General features: G+C 43.4%; 3 long non-coding RNA genes across 3 annotated transcripts in view; 2 read left to right on the top strand and 1 right to left on the bottom strand.

The window, feature by feature from the left end:
• The window catches only part of LOC127299483 (uncharacterized), a 7042-nt gene extending 217 nt beyond the window's left edge, over positions 1–6825 (bottom strand). Inside the window, exons 1-4 of the long non-coding RNA XR_007850460.1 lie at positions 6482–6825; positions 4407–4518; positions 4129–4280; positions 1–1097 (exon numbers count right to left, since the gene is read on the bottom strand). The exon at positions 1–1097 is cut by the window's left edge and continues 217 nt beyond it. This is a non-coding gene — a long non-coding RNA (uncharacterized lncRNA). The remainder of the gene's footprint in view (positions 1098–4128; positions 4281–4406; positions 4519–6481) is intronic.
• On the top strand, positions 2520–3738 carry LOC127299481 (uncharacterized). Its single transcript, XR_007850459.2, has 4 exons — positions 2520–2643; positions 2758–3058; positions 3145–3295; positions 3375–3738. It is a non-coding gene; the product is annotated as an uncharacterized lncRNA (long non-coding RNA).
• LOC127299480 (uncharacterized) lies at positions 4910–5835 on the top strand. The gene is made up of 4 exons (XR_011744852.1): positions 4910–4988; positions 5088–5340; positions 5410–5492; positions 5577–5835. It is a non-coding gene; the product is annotated as an uncharacterized lncRNA (long non-coding RNA).
• Positions 6826–17953: the final 11128 nt, after the last annotated feature.

Here is a 17953-nt window from a genome sequence, read left to right as displayed (position 1 = left end):
TTGACCGGTTGCTTCCTGTTTATTCGCTGTTGGTTACCTTCAATCTCCGGTCATATCGGGCGTCACCTGATCGTGCATGCCTTACAGAAACTCCTGCTACCATCTCATTGCCACGTGCCTTCTTGCGTGTCTCTTTCTTCTCTCTCTCTCCTGCTTTGTCGGTCAAATTCCTTGCCTGATTTTGTTCCACGCTAGGTATTTTCCTCGGTTCCCGCGTTTAGGTCTCCGCATCGGAGAGACCGGTGTTCCTATCTTCCTTCCCTCCTCTTCCTTGGTTGATTGGATTTACTTTCTAGGTGCTGATTTCATGGTTGGCTTCTGTTCATTCCTCATCTCTCGCTTCCTTTGTTCTGACTTGGTCTATCTATTTTGTTTCAGGTCTCCGTTTGACTATGGATGTTGCTCCTGATCATGGGCGAGGCCGGCCGGCTCCTGCGGCGCCGCCTTTGCGTCCGGTGTTGCCCCGCCTTCATCATCTCCACAGCTTGCCTTCTCTTGGTGCTGCCCTGCTGTCTTTGCCGGTGCCTCCGCCGTATGTGCTGCCGGCTTTGCCACCAGCTCCTCTGCCTTTGTCTTTGCCGCCGCCGTCGCCTGGATCAGCTGCTTCCTTTGCCATCAAGCCGGGGTTTCCGCACGCGTGGGCGAGGCTCTTCTGCTGCTCTTCGCGCTGTTGCGTCCCCACCTTTTGGTTCAGCTGCTGGTGCTGTTGTTGTTGTCTCCGATCGCCCACCTTCTGGGCCTCCCACTTTACCTCATGCTGGTTCCTTACCCGCCGTACAACCTCTTGGAGGTGCAAGCCAACGATCAGGTCGTCGGCGTGGCCGATCGTTCTCCTCTTCTCTTTCTCCGCATGTTCGTCGCCGTCGTCGTTTGGAAGATAGTGCTTCTGCTGTTGCTGTTGGCTCTTCCTGTTCTTTGCTGCCCGTACGTGCTTCTCTGTTGTCTGGTACCTCTGTTGTTCCCGCGTTGCCTGATGTAGAATCTCGAAGGCGGGAGATAAGTTTAGACAAGCACCCTGTTGAAGAGGTTCCTGCCATCGCTATCGCTGCTAATTTCCTCCTCCTCCTCTTTTGTCTTCCCTTTAGTTTCCCCTGAATCTGCAATATCATAGTTCATTAGCGACGAAGCCATACAGGTACATTGCAAGATGGCTGAGCAGAGCAAACATATGGGTTTAATTTAAGTATGCAGCAATTGTTCCATGCTTCTATGCCTTTTAGATTATTCTAGAGTTGTATGCAGCCAACCATGATTTCTTTTTATATGAACTGTCCATGTCTTGGCCGTCCTTTTTCTTCCCAGCCTATTTTAGGTCTACTGATCATGCTTGCTTTGCCCTTACCAAATAGATTCTCCTGGTTGTATTTGCCACCACGAGGACCTTCTTTCTATATCTTCTGTATGCCAGTTAAACCGGAATAAAGCTATAGTCTCGCATTACGGTCATTTTTACATGAGCAGGTGGCATTGTGGTTCCCAGTTTTCACAGTTATTATCAGCCTTCTGGCTTCTAAATTTTTCAATAACTGAGACCGTCAGGGTATGTGTTCCTCTGACTTCAGCGTTTGAGTTATAAACAGAGCATGAAGAAGAATTGTTTTCTTACCTAAAGAATAGTGCCATTAGTTTTTTTGCAAAACATAATAGTTCTTCGTACTATAATTGATAGCTAAGGTAAAACTATCTTTTACCTTTACAGCTTTCTACAGAAATGCTAGGGAGTCATAAACTCCAGGTTTTACATGCTATATTTGCTCTAACTAGGTCAATCTACGCGCAACGCAATGTAATTTCTGCCGGTGTCCTTGAGCTCTGTACTAATTGGCATACTTAGGATTTGCTTTGCTTGCCAAACTTATTGCACTGCCACTACCACGCATGAACAGCTGCCGCAGCTGTCTTGTGCTTTGCCAGTTGTTGTTTAGCCATTCACTTTTAATAGTTTTATGCAGCGGGCAAAAGTTTTGCATTACAGAATTTGTGGCTTATAGCTTCGCCTCCCGATAATTGAACATTACAGAAGTACGAATTTCATCCTCTATATTTGTGTTGCCGGCTTATCAGGACTTAGTTGGAACATTCTTTTCGGAATGTTCTTACAGTTGTCAAATCTAATTTTATGCCAGGCCTCACTTTGGTCTTCTGTACCTTCCGTTTTCTTCAGCTTTGCTGCAATCTCTGTTAAGTATCTCTATGTGCAAACTGTAGCACATGCCTACTACCTTTTTGCTTGCTTCCTATCTTTGCATCTCCAGTTTCACTGTACTAGAGTGCTCTTGCAGCTACCATCTCTTAAGTAATTGAGTATTGCTAATATTTGAAATGTATACTCCACATGGATTACAAAGAGATTCCCTTGCTAACAGTGGGGCCTACGAAATTCTCATCATAATAATGTTTCATTTAGTACAGACAACTATTTATTTAGACGGAATAAGTGCCCTGCTGTTTCATATATTTTGGGTTTTTTATTTACCTGCTTTCCTTTGCTAAATAGATATGTACTGCCTATTTATTTAGGTACTGTTCAGATGCACCCGGTAGGATCTTCGTTAACCTCTGATCCTTTTGTTAGTTCTTCGGTTGGGAGTTTCCTTAATCCTTTATTTGCGTCGCTTTCTAGAGCAAGTTCTTCTAATCCTGGTTAGTCTGTTGTTCCTCTTATTTTCCTTTCCTTTTTAGTATTTCACATTTTTCTTCATTTGTGTTTTTTTCCTTTCTTCTGTATTCTGACTGTTTATGTTCTGCTTTTTCTAGCCCTTTACGCGGACTCTTCTGACGATGACTCTCCTGCTCAGTGGCCGTACCCACCGACTGGTAAACTCCATGCTCAACGTGATCCGTTTGCTTCACCGCGTTGGACTCCTCTTATGGATATTCACTCTCCTGGTCTCCATACTATTGGTGAATTAATCTGCCTTTTCTCCATCTTCTGTTGGTCATCCTACCTATAATGCTGGCGATTTTGAGGATGGGTCGACTTTGTCTCTGCTTATTGATAACATACCTGCTGCGCCAGCATTGCCTTTACATACAGGGTCTCGCAGGTTGCATCCAGGTATGAACCGTTCAGTTTGTTTTATTATCTGCATTCTATTGCGATTTTTCTGTAATTGTATGCCTTACTATGTCTCCCTATTACAGTTCATGGTACCCCTTTTATGCCTGCCCGTACAGCTACATCGATTCGTTGACTGCGTATGCTCATGCGACGCCATCGTTCCTTCATCAGAGCTGGTTATCGTTTTACTGGCCGGTCTTCCTATGTCTGAGCAGTTTGTTAACGTCCTCAAGCGTGCGCTGCTGTCTTCATGGCTATTTCTTTTTTTCCTGCAATTGTTTCTTTCTTTTTCATACCTTTTGTTTTTTGCCAGGTTCGTGGCCTAGCAGGTCATATTTCGGTGCTCCTCATCATGTGTGTAAGCGTTGTGGTGCTTCCTTCTGATACCGAGAGCGGAATAGGAATCTCAGCACAGCAAAGAAAATTGTCTATACAGGTTGCCGTCGTGCTGGACTGCTGGGAAGGTGTCCCTCCCGGTTTATCAAAATTAGCCTTCTCCTTTAGCCGAGCTACTTCGTTTTGACGGTGACGCCCAGTGTGATAAGTTCATGCGTCTGATTCGTGAATACAATTCAATGTTTGCCTTCACATCTCTCGGTGTTCATGTTGACCGCAGTGTTAATGTCGGCCCTGGTCCTTATGTTTTCAAGATATGTGGAGTTGTTTGCCATGAAATTGGTTTTCCTAAGTTTGCTCAACTTTATATTAATGACACCCATAATGAATTAGACCATAGGATGGGCCTATTAGCTCCGGATGATGATGATGCACTATACTTCCCCCCCCCCCTCTTTTCCGTAGCCTTAGCATTATACTTTTCCTTTGGTTTTATTTCGTTTTCTTGCCTACTGCCTGATCCTTATTGTTTAGTTTGTTCATGGTTGTTTCCACTTATTTTCTCATCAATATTTCTCCACTGCCATACACTTTACTCTCTATTTATCATGCTCATCTATATGTGAGTTTGCTATACATTTTTCACGCCTACTAATATTTACTGATTATCCCATGGCAAAAGAAATTTGCATAAGTGACAATGCAAGCAACATCGGTCAGAGATATCAAACCTCGAGGATCTCCAAGGAGTGATGTTGTACGCATCACACGATCATAGGAGAACCGGAACAAAGACCAGGAATTCTATGAGATAGGATTCATGTTCGTTCATCATTCGGTACTCCACCACACCAACGTTCATTATCGATCCTCTTACTGTTTCCTACACATGAGACATATAAACTTATTGAACCCTTAAGATTTAGTTATCTACCAATTTCAACGTGCCTTTGAATAATTATACCCCCTGCAGTACTGTCATGTAAATTATGTAAGCATATTCAAATACCTTTTCGTACTTCATCTGTCCGGAGCATTCCCCTTTGATACCTTTGCTTTCCTATTTATTTTTCCGTCATTGCTCACATGAACACCTATCCTATCCATTCAGTCATTGTCACCTGCACAAGAAATGCATGCAATCAGATTCGCCTTTACATTTTATTTTTTAGATATATTCTTATAACAGTACACATTTGTTGGTATGTGTTAATAAAGAACAACATATTCTATTAAATAAAGGTTTGTCTTTCCCATCAAATGTACATTTAAACTGTCCTGGTTTTGCAGGGCACCGCCATAGAAGGTTCCCTGCTCGAAGACCGTATAGATCAGTTCAAGGACAAACTAAAAGAAGGCAGAGTATACAAACTGGAGTCCTTCATGACTTTCTCGCAAATGCCCTACCTGCCGCACCCAAACGAGCGCTGCAGGTATAGTTATGGGCAAACAAACAGCAAGTATCAGATAAATAATTGCATCTTATGGATGCACATCCTAAAAGGCAGTTCATACAAGCTGAAGGTTAGCGCAGTACATGTCGAGCCGAACGCTGAAGACTTATCCATCAGTCACCGCCTGACATTCTTTGGTAACTGCGCCGAGGCTCTAACGGGCAAAGAAGCAGAACTTCTTGCTCCACTTACTAAAGGCTGTCCTAATTATGTCCCTCCTGCTGTTATTGCCGCAGTTGGCAAGAAGTGCACTATCACTGCGGAGGTAGACCAGGAAACCTATGATGCTAATCCTGGAATAGTATTCCTTACCATCTCAAAGGCCCAGCTAATCACCGATTCAGTGCAAGTAGTGGAACCTTCTACCCACACTAGCCCTGCAATAACTGACAAATGCGATTACACCGGCTGACGACCTCCCAGAAGGCAGCTCCTCACAGGCAACCTCCGAAAGACATACTTGAACCTATCAATGCTGACGAAGAGGAGGTAAATAGTGGGCTACATAATTTTCTATAATCAACTGATCCAACAGCTTTTAACATATCCTTCTACCAGGACATGGGTAAGGGAAACAAAGACAAGAAGAGGAAGAGCACTCACTTCAAGAAAGGACCTGCAAGTAAACTTTGCCTTTTCAGGTAGGAGTAAAACCTACCAAAGAATTACATATTTCACCTATTATCAGATCCAACCACTCATTATGTGCCTTATACTTATTACAGACTACCGTCGCAGGATAGGACTAGGACAAGCACACCATCAAGGCGCGAGACAAATAAACGAAGCACTCACCTACATATGAAGTTTCTTACCAGCCTCTCACCTCTGCCTCTCAAGTTTATGTTATCTAATAGTATCCCAGATCAGTAGCATTGCAATCTCCCAAGGTTGCATACGTAAGACTCTATATGTAAAAGTTTGCTCTTCAGACCGTGCTACTATCTATGTATAATTATCCAGTATGTAAACCTTTGTTCTCTATTATGTGCGTTGAAACTTAATGGGCTAGCAGCTTACTAGCTATGTATAATTGTACTATCGTTGCTTTCTACCACTGTCTTGCATATACACCAGCAACTCCACCAGACGTAATTAAACATGCCCACTACTGCATCATTAATCTTCTCAAGGTCATATCTTACGTAACCATGGACAAGACTAACGTAGAAGGTTCAACACCCACAGCTTCAGGATGGATTGGGTCAGCTTTTCTGCCTCTTCCCTTCCAATATTGAGCCATTCAGCTAGCTCTCCCCTGGGATGTATATCGACGAATGTGTTCCCGTTCTAGAATTAAACTACAGATTATTGGCAAAATAACATTGTAAAAAAAATCAGCAGCTTATGTGCAGCAGCAGAATGAATAAAAAATATGTCGCTGCTTCTATCTTTTACAAGGAACTCCACAAAAAAAGACTATACCTGATCAATCCTACTACCAATTTCTACAGTCTGCACTTTATATATTTGTAGATGCACACACAAGTAATACAATAACACGGTTCACCACTACCTCAGCAATACAAAGGTCTGGCAAATTTTAGTTGCAGCAAAAGTATGTATCTAAATAAACTTGCAGTTAAATATTTGATTGCAGCAATTTAGTAGTGAGGCAATAGAAGCATACCGAGCCATTGCTCCCTTCGCAGATAGCAGCGGCAAAGATGAGCAACCGCTGACTGCGGTCAATTCCACAGCTACCACGCCCGCCTATGCACAACCCCAAGGAAAGAAAATCATCCTGACCTTGCTCCAACTGCCCTATGTGCTCCGTTGCGTCGGCTCTCCAGACATCCCACGCAAAAGCTACTGCCAAATTGCTCCTCCAATTCGTCCCCGTCGGCTCACCCGCCGCCGAATCCAGAAGGAAACGGCAAAATTTTGAAGAGCATGCTGATCTGCCTTCTTCCGCCTACGGCCTACCCCAAAACAGCTGCGGCTTTAATGTAAGAATTCCACCCTCCAAGGAAGAGGAAATCCTTGGGGTTGTGCATAAGCATACATAAGCATACCTTGGGAAGCTGACAGAAATGGATCCACTATTTTTTTTTTGACTGAGTGAAGACGAAATCCTCTCACTGGCTCACCGATTACTCTTCACCGTATTCCTTATTTTCAGCCAACCTCAGCCCATAAGCAACGGCCTGTTACAGTATGAATGGGCCAAACCAAAAACGGGCCTATGTGCAGCCTTCTAAAAAGATATACACGTTACCAGAAGTATGAACCATCAACTTTACATATTTTTTCTGCAAGATCTGGAACGAATTTAAAAACATGAAATTACGTACTTAGATTATTAGATACAATATTATATTTATCCACTGCCTCTACATACATATTAGCACAATAATCCACTTTTATTCGGCCCCATTTATTTTCTTGCACACAAGGTGGTTTCTACATTAAAGGTACTACCAAACAGCATATATCTTAGGCAATATACTTTTCAGCTACTTGGCCCAAACTCACAGATACCAAGAAAAGTTGTCGATCTACTAGGGTATGCTCGATCTGCAACTGCACCATCACAATACTCAGAAGTAGTCAATTGAGCGCACTCAACATGCTGATAGGTGATGTCGATGTTCTCCAGTACGCCGCTAGCCTTTAGCACGGGCGCGGCGTGCGCCGCGCCGCCCACTTCCTAGTACGGTTTCATATTCCACACATCAAGCCGCACCCCGTCGACTCATTCCCCAAGCCGCGGGATCCCGCATCGACGATAACGTCAACGTCCGACCCGCCACCATCGTGCTTCGGCCACTGTAAGTCGCATCGTGCATGTTCGTTTAGAATGAAACAAGGCAGTCAGTTGTGGTCCGTTAGATCCAGATCTAATGGTTAGTATTAGCCTAATCTGGACCGGTTCAGGCTCATATTCCAATCGATGGATACGTGCCGATTATGCTAGCTACTTCACATACATAACCTTTTAAAATCCGTAACAATAGATCTAGAGTCCTGTTTCAGATGATTTCTTTTGCGTTGAGTTCACAATTAAATTCTCTACAACTTTCGTGTAGAAAGTTTTTCATCCGAGAAATTTTTTTTCTGACAACTTTTCGTACAACATTAAATTTTAACCGCGACATGTTTAATCTTGTAAAAGTTATAGAAAAATAATTACAGGCAAATAATATACCCCTGAACTCATAAAAATGTTTAGAACACAAATGTGAATTTAAATCCGACTTTCGAGTAATGTTCAAATATTCAAATTTGAATATGTGAATTTGAATATTCGACATAACTCAAATTCTATAAACCCAAATCAATTGTGTCTTTTTGCAAATGGATCACATTGATAACCTCTGTCTACTTGCACAAACACCAAAAAAAATAGTTCAACCCTTTTGCGACTATTCATATTCAAACATGATAATTTTAGTATTTTCCTTGTAGATTTAATTCCATATTTCTTTCGAGCATGATTCCTTTTGTAAAAGTGAATCATATGACCATACATATCTATCAGTACCTCTTATACAAACCAACATGTTCCACGATCATATCTATCCAAATCATTTTATCCCTTTCTAGATTATTCAAATACAAATTGGGTCATTTGAGTAATTCTACATATCACTACGTCATAAATAAGCCAATGTGTTACTTATGCTATTACATGAGTGGTGTCACATTCTACATAATGGCATTTCAATTTCACCCTTTCAGAATTATGTGATTTTAACCACATGGACCATTCCAATTATCTGTGCACCACATCAATTCTTTCCAATGTATCATGGATGATCCATTTCTTTCTAAGTGTTTGGATCTTCCCATTCATTCTCTAGAAATCATACCTTGCAAGCCAAACCTCATGCCACAACTTAATACCATAGAGTGATTTCCGATTTGCTGTCTTGTTTGATTATGTTGTTGAATGGTGTGTTTATGTTGTGCTATTTTTTTATCTTATAGTTCGTATGGAGAGCCGTGGTTTGTTGAAAGAAAAGAGAACTCTCTTCAACTACGAAAAAGGCAAGTGACACACCAATTCATAAATGTCCCAATGTTTTACTATGCATGTAGTATTTATTTTATTTCAGTAGCATGCATGAGTAGGTTCTATGCTTTTCTTTGTCCTATTTAGGGTACCCCAGATTTTCCTGTTAGAAGAAACAACGTAAGTGTAGAATGCTTAGTCGTGCTGAATAGATACGTGGGAGGGATCTCATGAATACATGTGTGTGTTGGAAAATTTATGTTTTTGTGTGGTGAAAACCAACTAAGTTAATGAACCACCTGGGCGGATTGGTAAGATCAGTCAGCGGAGTGCAGACATAGGTGGGGATTGCCGCCCAGGAACAAAGAGATTGGAGACATTCAATGTTGAGAAGCTTCCAGTGCAGCCACATGGCAATATGGGCTCTGCCTTGACCAACTAAGTTGCGAGAACTTAGCCAGGCGAACAGAGGGTGGTAGTGTTGTAGGATGGAGCGCGTCCGTGCTGGTCTGAGGGATTGCTTCTGAAAATTCTTGTCTCGTCTTTCTCTCCTCCATGCCACACCTAAGTAGTATGGATGAAGGAATAGCCGAGTCTTGTGGGAAAAGTGCACAAACCTCTCGAGAATGTCAAAACTAAGTACTTAGCCGTGTTCCCGGTTACGGACAATTCTGAGCATCAAGACTTTGAAACTGATCGAGAATATCCTCATCCCAATTTCCTAATTTAAAATTTGGTGGGTGAACAAAGGGTTTTGTGTGACAAAATATAATGAGATGATGAAAAACTATTTGCAAAAGATAGGGAAAAATTGGCTTTCTGCAAATGAGCATAAACTCCACCAGCCAAATATGCATGTAGATATTAGGCGCCATTTGTGTCCACCAAAGTGTCATCTTGCCAATACATTCGAAGTATTGACCAAATGTTTTTGGCTATAACTTTACCTGTTGCAGATATTTTGATAGACGAGTGAGATACGATGATTAGGGTTACGAGTCTATCCTCAACATGCTCGCATGTGGCACATGAAGACGAAGGACTCCATGCTGTCTATGTTGGTTCTTTATAAAACTCTGATGATATGCTAGCCTCGTGCTATGCAATTTGTAAACCTTTATGTAAATTCTGGATCATACGATGTAATAATGACCTTTGTCTCTTGTTATTACATCTTGTACTGTGTGTGCTAGCGATTGATCCAGGGACTAGCACATATACGCACAGAGATCGGCACCTTAAAAGGTGAGGTCGCTACAGATTCACTTAAGGGAAACTTGCTGCTGTTCTACAAACCTCTGCTCTTGGAGGCCCAACACTGTCTACTGGAATAGAAGCGTGAGTGGACATCACCCCACACCATAGGGGGGCGCGGGCCCCATGCTGGTGGCGCCGCCCTATGGTTAGGGCGCCTCGTGGCCCCTCTTCGTCTCCTCTTCGGTCTTCTGGAAGCTCCGTGGAAAAATAAGACCATGGGCTTTTGTTTCGTCCAATTCCGAGAATATTTTCTGTGTAGGATTTCTGAAACCAAAAACAGCAGAAAACAGGAACTGGCGCTTCGGCATCTTGTTAATAGGTTAGTGCCGGAAAATGCATCAAAACATCATAAAGTGTGAACAAAACATGTAGGTATTGTCATAAAACTAGCATGGAACATAAGAAATTATAGATACGTTGGAGACGTATCAACTGTCACCATCACACCGTGGAGAGTGAATCCGGAGTTCATATTAAAGTAACCTCTAGAGTGCATAATATACAAGAGTAACATCTACATATTCAACTAGATTACAAAGCTCATGATCACATAAAGATCACACCATGGGAGAGAGAGATGAACCACATAGCTACCGGTAGAGCCCTCAGCCTCGGGGGAGAACTACTCCCTCCTCATCATGAGAGATAGCAACGGCGATGGAGATGGATTCCGGGGGGCACATCCCCGTCCCGACGGCATGCCGGAACAGAGACTTCTGTCCCCCGAACTTGGCTTCGCGATGGCGGCGGCTACGGAACTCTTCGTGAAATATGACTTGACTATTCAGGGTTTTCGCATCTGGGGCAATATATAGGCGAAGGGGCAGCATCGGGGGAGCCAGGGGGCTCCCTCCCCACATCTGGGCGCGGCCCGGGGCCCAGCCGCGCCGCCCTATGGGGTGGCCCCCCTGCTGCCCTTCCTCGACTCCTCTTCGGTGTTCTGGAAGACTCCGTGGAAAATAGGGCCGTGGGCTTTTGTTTCGTCCAATTCCGAGAATATTTCCTGTGTAGAATTTCTGAAACCAAAAGCAGTAAAACAGAACCGGCGCTTCGGCATCTTGTTAATAGGTTAGTTCCTGAAAATGCATAAAAATGATATAAAGTGTGAACAAAACATGTAGGTATTGTCATAAAACTAGCATGGAACATCAGAAATTATAGATACGTTGGAGACGTATCAAGCATCCCCAAGCTTAGTTCCTACTCGCCCTCGAGTAGGTAAACGATAAAAAGAATAATTTCTGAAGTGACATGCTACCAACATAATCTTGATCATACTATTGTAAAGCATATGAGATGAATGAAGTGACTCAAAGCAATGATCTATAGTTTTCTAACAAATAGATAATGACTAAACAACTGAATCATATAGCAAAAACTTTTCATGAATAGTACTTTCAAAACAAGCATCAAAAAGTCTTGCATACTAGTTAACTCATAAAGCAATAGATTCTTAATAAGAGGCTTTGAAGCAACACAAAGGAAGATTTAAGTTTCAGCAATTGCTTTCAACTTGTAACATGTATATCTCATGGATAGTTGTCAACATAAAGCAATATAACAAGTGCAATAAGTAAACATGTAAGAATCAGTGCACACAGTTGACACAAGTGTTTGCTTCTAAGATAGAAAGAAGTAGGTAAACTGACTCAACATAAAGTAAAAGAAAGGCCCTTCGTATAGGGAAGCATGGATTACTCATGTGCTAGAGCTTTTTATTTTGAAAGCATGGAAACAATTGTGTCAACGGTAGTAATAATTCATATGTGTTATGTATAAAACCTCCTATAAGTTTGTGGCACCCCCGGGATCAGGGTTAGACAAATACCAGATCTTCGTCTGACATAAGCCTAACCTAAAGCTCGAGAGACTACAGTGAGAGAATCGGTAACACAACAGTGACTCTACGACTCAAAGAAGTAATACCAGCTCATAACTGAGCGAAGAACCAAAGCATTACAAGCAGAGGTCACTGACCTGACATACATCAATCAACGGAAGCGAAGTTATGCTATTAGACATAGCAAGATAGCAAAAGGCCTAAGAGGCCAGGAGCATAACGGCGACGTCCCAGCCCATAGATTCCAGGCTGCCACCTGGGAACCCCAAGCTACTCGTCGATGTCGACTAGAAACCACCATCTGTTGGAGAGACTTCGTCTGAAACAAAGCATGCAAAGCTGAGTACAGTGACTCAGCAAGACTTAGTACAACCTTTTAGCAAAGCGGGTATGCGGGCTTTCTGTAGAGCTTCTTTTGCGTAAAGCCAGTTTTCCTTTGTTAAACAAGAGGGAGGAGAAGATCGACTACTCAGAACCTTTAAAAGGGGATAAGAGAGCGATATCTCTAACTCTACTGATCATCATATTGTATCCACCAATCTTCATCATCTCGAACCACTATCCTCGGATCACCCCCTCAACAACCCGAAGAAGGTGTCCGTAAACACACATTGTTTGCCAAGTTTTACGATCAGGTTAAAGTTCTCTATGGTCTCCACGTCCGTTCCCAAGTCGTCCATAACCGCGGACACGGCTTTTCGAAAAGATTTAACCCTGCAGGGGTGCACAATTTTATCCACACGTACCAACCGACTCTTAATGCCAGAATCATTAGCTCTCTTCCTTGGAAAGCCGGCAGAGGGTGGTTGACCACGACCTTTACCTTGCTGTCGCCGAGACCATGAGTCACGCGCTAAGGATTGTTCCGCCGTAACGGGTCAAGTCCCGAAGCCGGTCCTTAACGATGTGAGCCGAGGTGGGTTTCCCCAGGGACTCTAACCCCAGCCACCACGACCACGCTTACCTACCTGTTATGTACCTTTTCCCCCAAGCAAAAATGCAATGCATATGTCCAGGTAAAGCGCAAACTATGTGACTCATGGAATCTACTAGGCAAGTTAGTGAGTCGAGAGGGTACCATAATAGGGCCTCGTGTGGTTGTACGCTCAGTCTTGGTTCAAGAGGCGAGAACTCGCATCCTAGGGTCGGCAGAAACGAAACAACCCACCACATCCCAATGTGGCCTTTCGTCTGAGCCTTTAATCATGTTTAACACACAACTCTATACTTACCACGTCAACCTGTCATGCTAGTTTCATTTCATTGTAAGGCTCCAGTCCGAAGACCGGAATAGTAGCGTAACAAACTAAGCATGGCTAAGCATAAAGAGATAAAGGCTCTCGCGACGCACACATGCCAAACCTAGGTATGCTAGGAGCAGTGGATCATGTATTTGAGGCTACAAGGATGGAACATGCAATTGACAAGATAACTCTACCTATCGATAAAAGACAGTTGAATCGTATGCAATATGTAGGATCCAGAAGTAAAAGCATTTCGAAATCATATATGAACCAGGCTAGGGCTTGCCTTTGTCCCTGACAAACCGAGGTGGATCTTCGAAGATCCCATGCTTGAATTGTTCGTCGATGGACAACTATTGATCTGTGTCGTTGTAGATCTCCATCGTCTCGGGCACGTGCTCTATCGATCGCGAAGAAGCAAACACTAGAAATGGAGAAATAACATTCAATACATGGCATAATGCAATGCGCATACGACAATGATGATATGACATGTTAAAGTTATTGAGATTAACCCCTACACATGGAAGGCAATTTAAATGGGTTTGGAATGCCCTAGGGTTAGCATTTCCATAAACCACATGAATAAAGAAAAGGGTTCTTTTGTTCTCCTATTAAAGACAGGGTTCAAAATTGTTTAACAATGCATGCTTTTGATACTAAAGTGTAGATCTCATTTTTCTGAAGATTTTGATATATTATACATATTTTTATGATTTAAGATGAATAAGTTATTGATTTTACAAGTTTTATTCAAAATGCTGAATTTACGGAAAATAATAAATCTACGACGGTTAAGTGGCCCTTTGTCAGAATTTTATTAATTAACGAAATATTTCAGAAATGATTAAATCCCTGACGACGGGGCCCACCTGTCATGCATTTCTTATTTACAGAAAAACATAAAACAAAAAGAAAAGAAAAGCCACCTGGCAACCGGGTCCCACCGGGTCAACCGCCGGTGGTTGACCACGGCGGCCTGGCGCCGGCGGCGAGCGGAGCGGACGCTCCCGGCCACGCCTGGACGCGCGACCAGGCGCGTTGGACGCGCCCTGACGCGGCGAGTCGGAGAGTGGCGGCGCCGCCCGGATGAGGTCGTCGGAGCAGCCGTGCCGGCGAGCAGCGCGGCGGCCGGTCACGGGTGCGCGAGGCGGCGGCGATTGGAAGGGGGAAGAGAGAGCGCGGAGGGGCTCGCTGGAACCGGTGGCTCACCGTGAGCTTCATGGAGGGGTCAGCGAGGCCGGGGGAGGCCGGAGTCGACGGCAGCGACGGCGGCCGGTGTCGGGGAAGAACGGCGCGGCGTCGGCTACTGCGGCCTCCCCTCGCCGATTCCTTCGACGGGGAGGAGAAGCAGGAGGAGACGGAGCCGATGGCGTCGTCGGCGGGGCTCGCCGGAGCGCGGAACGACGACGGGGTGTGATGGCCGAGCGGGGCTAGGGTTTCGCGCGCAGAGAGGAACGAGGGGAGAAGGCGCGAGGGAGAAGAGGATAGGGACGAGGGGGAAGGCGTCGGCGGCCTTATCCTCGCCCAGGGGCGGCGAGCGGCGGCGCGAAGCCCTTCGGGGATCGACGGCCGGAGGGCTGCCAGGCAGCAGCCTCCTTGGCTGTAGGTAGAAGACAAAGCCCACTTTGCACATAACCCCCTGGCCTTTGGTGATTTCTCTGGAAGAATTAAAACAGGGGGAAAACCCACTCTATTTTGGCATTTGGCAACCTTTTGAAGATCCAAAATAAATTAAAAACTTTAGGGAAAATATTTAGTGGCCTTCCTAGTAATAACTGAAAGTCCACATATCTTTTATTTTGGGGTTTTCAAGCATTGAACACATTTCAAAAAGAGAAAGACTTGCATAAACCTAGGGTTTCCACTTTATTTGAAAAGCAAATTTTTCCTAATGCATTTTATATGATGCTCATGATGCACAAAACAACTCCTAATTAGGGTTTAGTAAAACAGGGATGTTACAACTCTATCCCCCTTACAAGAATCTTGTCCCCGAGATTCCTAAGGTAGGAAAAGAGAAGGTAACAAGGACTAAACCGGTCTTCAACGAGCTTGTTGATACTATGCCGATCTTCTTTGTTGAGGAAGTTAATCCACGACACCATGAAGAAGTTGACTCACAACACCATGAATGAAGCCCTTCATTTTCTTCCCGTGAGGTTGTTGCTCAACTGCACCTAAAGGAAAGAGGGAATAACTCTAGAACGAAGGATCTCTAGAAGATCGAGTATCTCATGGTCAACTCATGGAAGGAGTGTTTAAAAACAACTCTTGAGCTGACAATCATGAAACACATCAAGTTAACGAAAGAGATAGAAGAAGTTTCAAATTTTGGTAGGCAATTGCTCCACGCTTGACAAGAATACGATTGAATAAGGTAGCGAAGAGCTAAACTGCCTTTGCTACCATAACGAGGCACTCTTAGAGAGGGTGACTCGTAGAAGCACAAAAGATGACCAACCAGAGACACTTTGGATTTAAGAATCATAGTCACTCTTCTGGTATAGGTACATGAAACGATTGTTGTCTACTCAAAAGGTTGGGGCCTAAATGACTGAAGAATTCACACAACGTGCGAATTGATTGGACCTTCAGGTATAAGCCAAAGTAAGGGGAAAATCATCGTCAAAAGACGCAGCAAGGATCACCGGGGAGTGAAATTTCTCCGAACAAAGTTGTTGTCACCGGAGAAACGATTTCGAGGGATTGACCGAGGGACATTTAGCCACTCTGCTTATAACTCCTTGATGTTATAGACACCAGTTTTAGGCTATTGATGAGCCTTCAATAGGTCATCAAGTGAAGGTCAGACTTCGGAATTGAAATGAAGATATGAGGGCAACTCCTAGAATAAGTCGCACAAGATCCTTATGGAGAGTGGTTATTCTTGATAATTCAAGAGATTATGACATTAGACCTTCCGACTGATTGTGTTAACCACGACATCAATCTTGCCGGATTTACAAAGAGACCTATGTCAAAAATCCTTGAGGAACACGAACCATCATTGTCGCTTGAGATTCAGCTTAAGTTAGGTGTAAAGATACTTCAGACTCAGAATGTCCGAATAGAAGATTTTCAACAGTTACCACCAAGGTAAAGTCGCTAAACTCTCAAGTTATAGACTAGAATGTTAAGCTCCAAAAGATTGAGCTGATTGCGTAATACATATGGTTTCAACTGTCAAAGACAATTGCGTGCATATGAACTTGCAATATAATACAATTGAGTCCTGGTGGAAACATCGTAGAAGATATTGAAGCTCTTACGCTTCTTCTCTTTCTTGAACAATCAGTCAGTGGCTTAGCGTGCATAGAGGGACGTTTCAAGGAATGGAGGTAACAACCTTCCATCTCAAGAATACTTCGCACATGCATGACCGACTTGCGATGATTCCCGAGGAAAACAAAGGGAACTCAACTCGGATCCACGGCGACATCTTTCAGCAAATGCACGTGAACCAGAGAAGGTTACTTCCAACATCCAGAACACATACTTCATGATAACAAAAAGATGGTTCTCAAAAGTTTTCAACATTAGTGCCAAACGTCCAATATGAACCTCTTTGAACATGGAGGGATTAAGAATGTCATCGATGGGCTCAACAACAAACTTATCAAAATACTCCAATGAGGAACTCATATTCTGCATGAACGAGACAGAAGTATTGGTCAGACCAAAGGACATGAAGGTATACTCAGACGAGACACCATGAGTATAAACATCATCAAGATAGTCCTTGGAACTGAGTTTGATTTGACGATAGCCCAAACTCAAATCAAATATGGGGGAAGATAGCATATCCATAAAGGAGACACTTCCTGACTTCAACACGAACAAAACTAGACATCCCTTTAAGAATAATCAAGTTGGATAGAGCTCTTGTCTTTCAACTCTCCAAGTTGTTGTTTAAGCTCAACCAACTAATCCAGGATATCCAGTACGGTTCTTGGAGAAGGAGTAGTTCAACGAACCAACGTACTCATGAACTCGACAACACGGTCATGTAACAACATGGCGATACTTCTAGAAAGACAACTAGAATATCACGAACCATCGGTATATCACTGAGTTCGAGAGGGGTCTTGCTTTACAAAGCAACCGATGTGGTCTTGAGAGCTTCGGCATAAACCTAACTCTTTGACCGAAGATGTGCCAGAACAAACGGACTTGGCAGCACAATCAAACTTCGCTTAGTAATTGGGGAACCAATCATGCTAAGAATGACACAAATGTCCTTGGATTTCGAAGCAACGAGAATTGCTAAGAATCTCAGATGGCCACATCAATACGCAAACCCCAACATTCCCAAGCATAGACAACTCGGAGAAAGGGTGAGTAAAGATATGAAAGAGCATCACTTCATCAGTAAGACCATGATACAAAGCACGACCTTATAACATAAAAGAGGGTGATACTCTAAGGTAGAACAGAACAAAAGCTAACGAGGCCTCTTAATCTGCGGATTACAACACTTTGACCAAGTCTTAGAAATGGACGAGGTACTGGAGTTTGTTTCTCCTGACATCTCGAAGGGAAATGCCTTGACGAACAACAAGGGTAACATGCACTGGAGACACCAATGCACATTTACCACTTGGCTGCTAACTTATAGATAAAGGTCGGAAAGCAACTAAAGAAGAAGAACACGATCAGGATCAGAATTCCTGAGAGGTAGATGCACAAGTTAACACTTTTGTCAAACTCATGCTGAAAAAGGAGATGTGGCAGAGTCACAGACATAGATAAGAGACTCTCAAAGAGCACTCTTGTCGTGATCCGTTTGGTTCGACGAAAGAACAT

This window comes from Lolium perenne, chromosome 5 (genome assembly GCF_019359855.2).
Source record: "Lolium perenne isolate Kyuss_39 chromosome 5, Kyuss_2.0, whole genome shotgun sequence".
NCBI lineage: Eukaryota > Viridiplantae > Streptophyta > Magnoliopsida > Poales > Poaceae > Lolium > Lolium perenne.
This window is presented reverse-complemented; position numbering and strand designations above follow the sequence as displayed.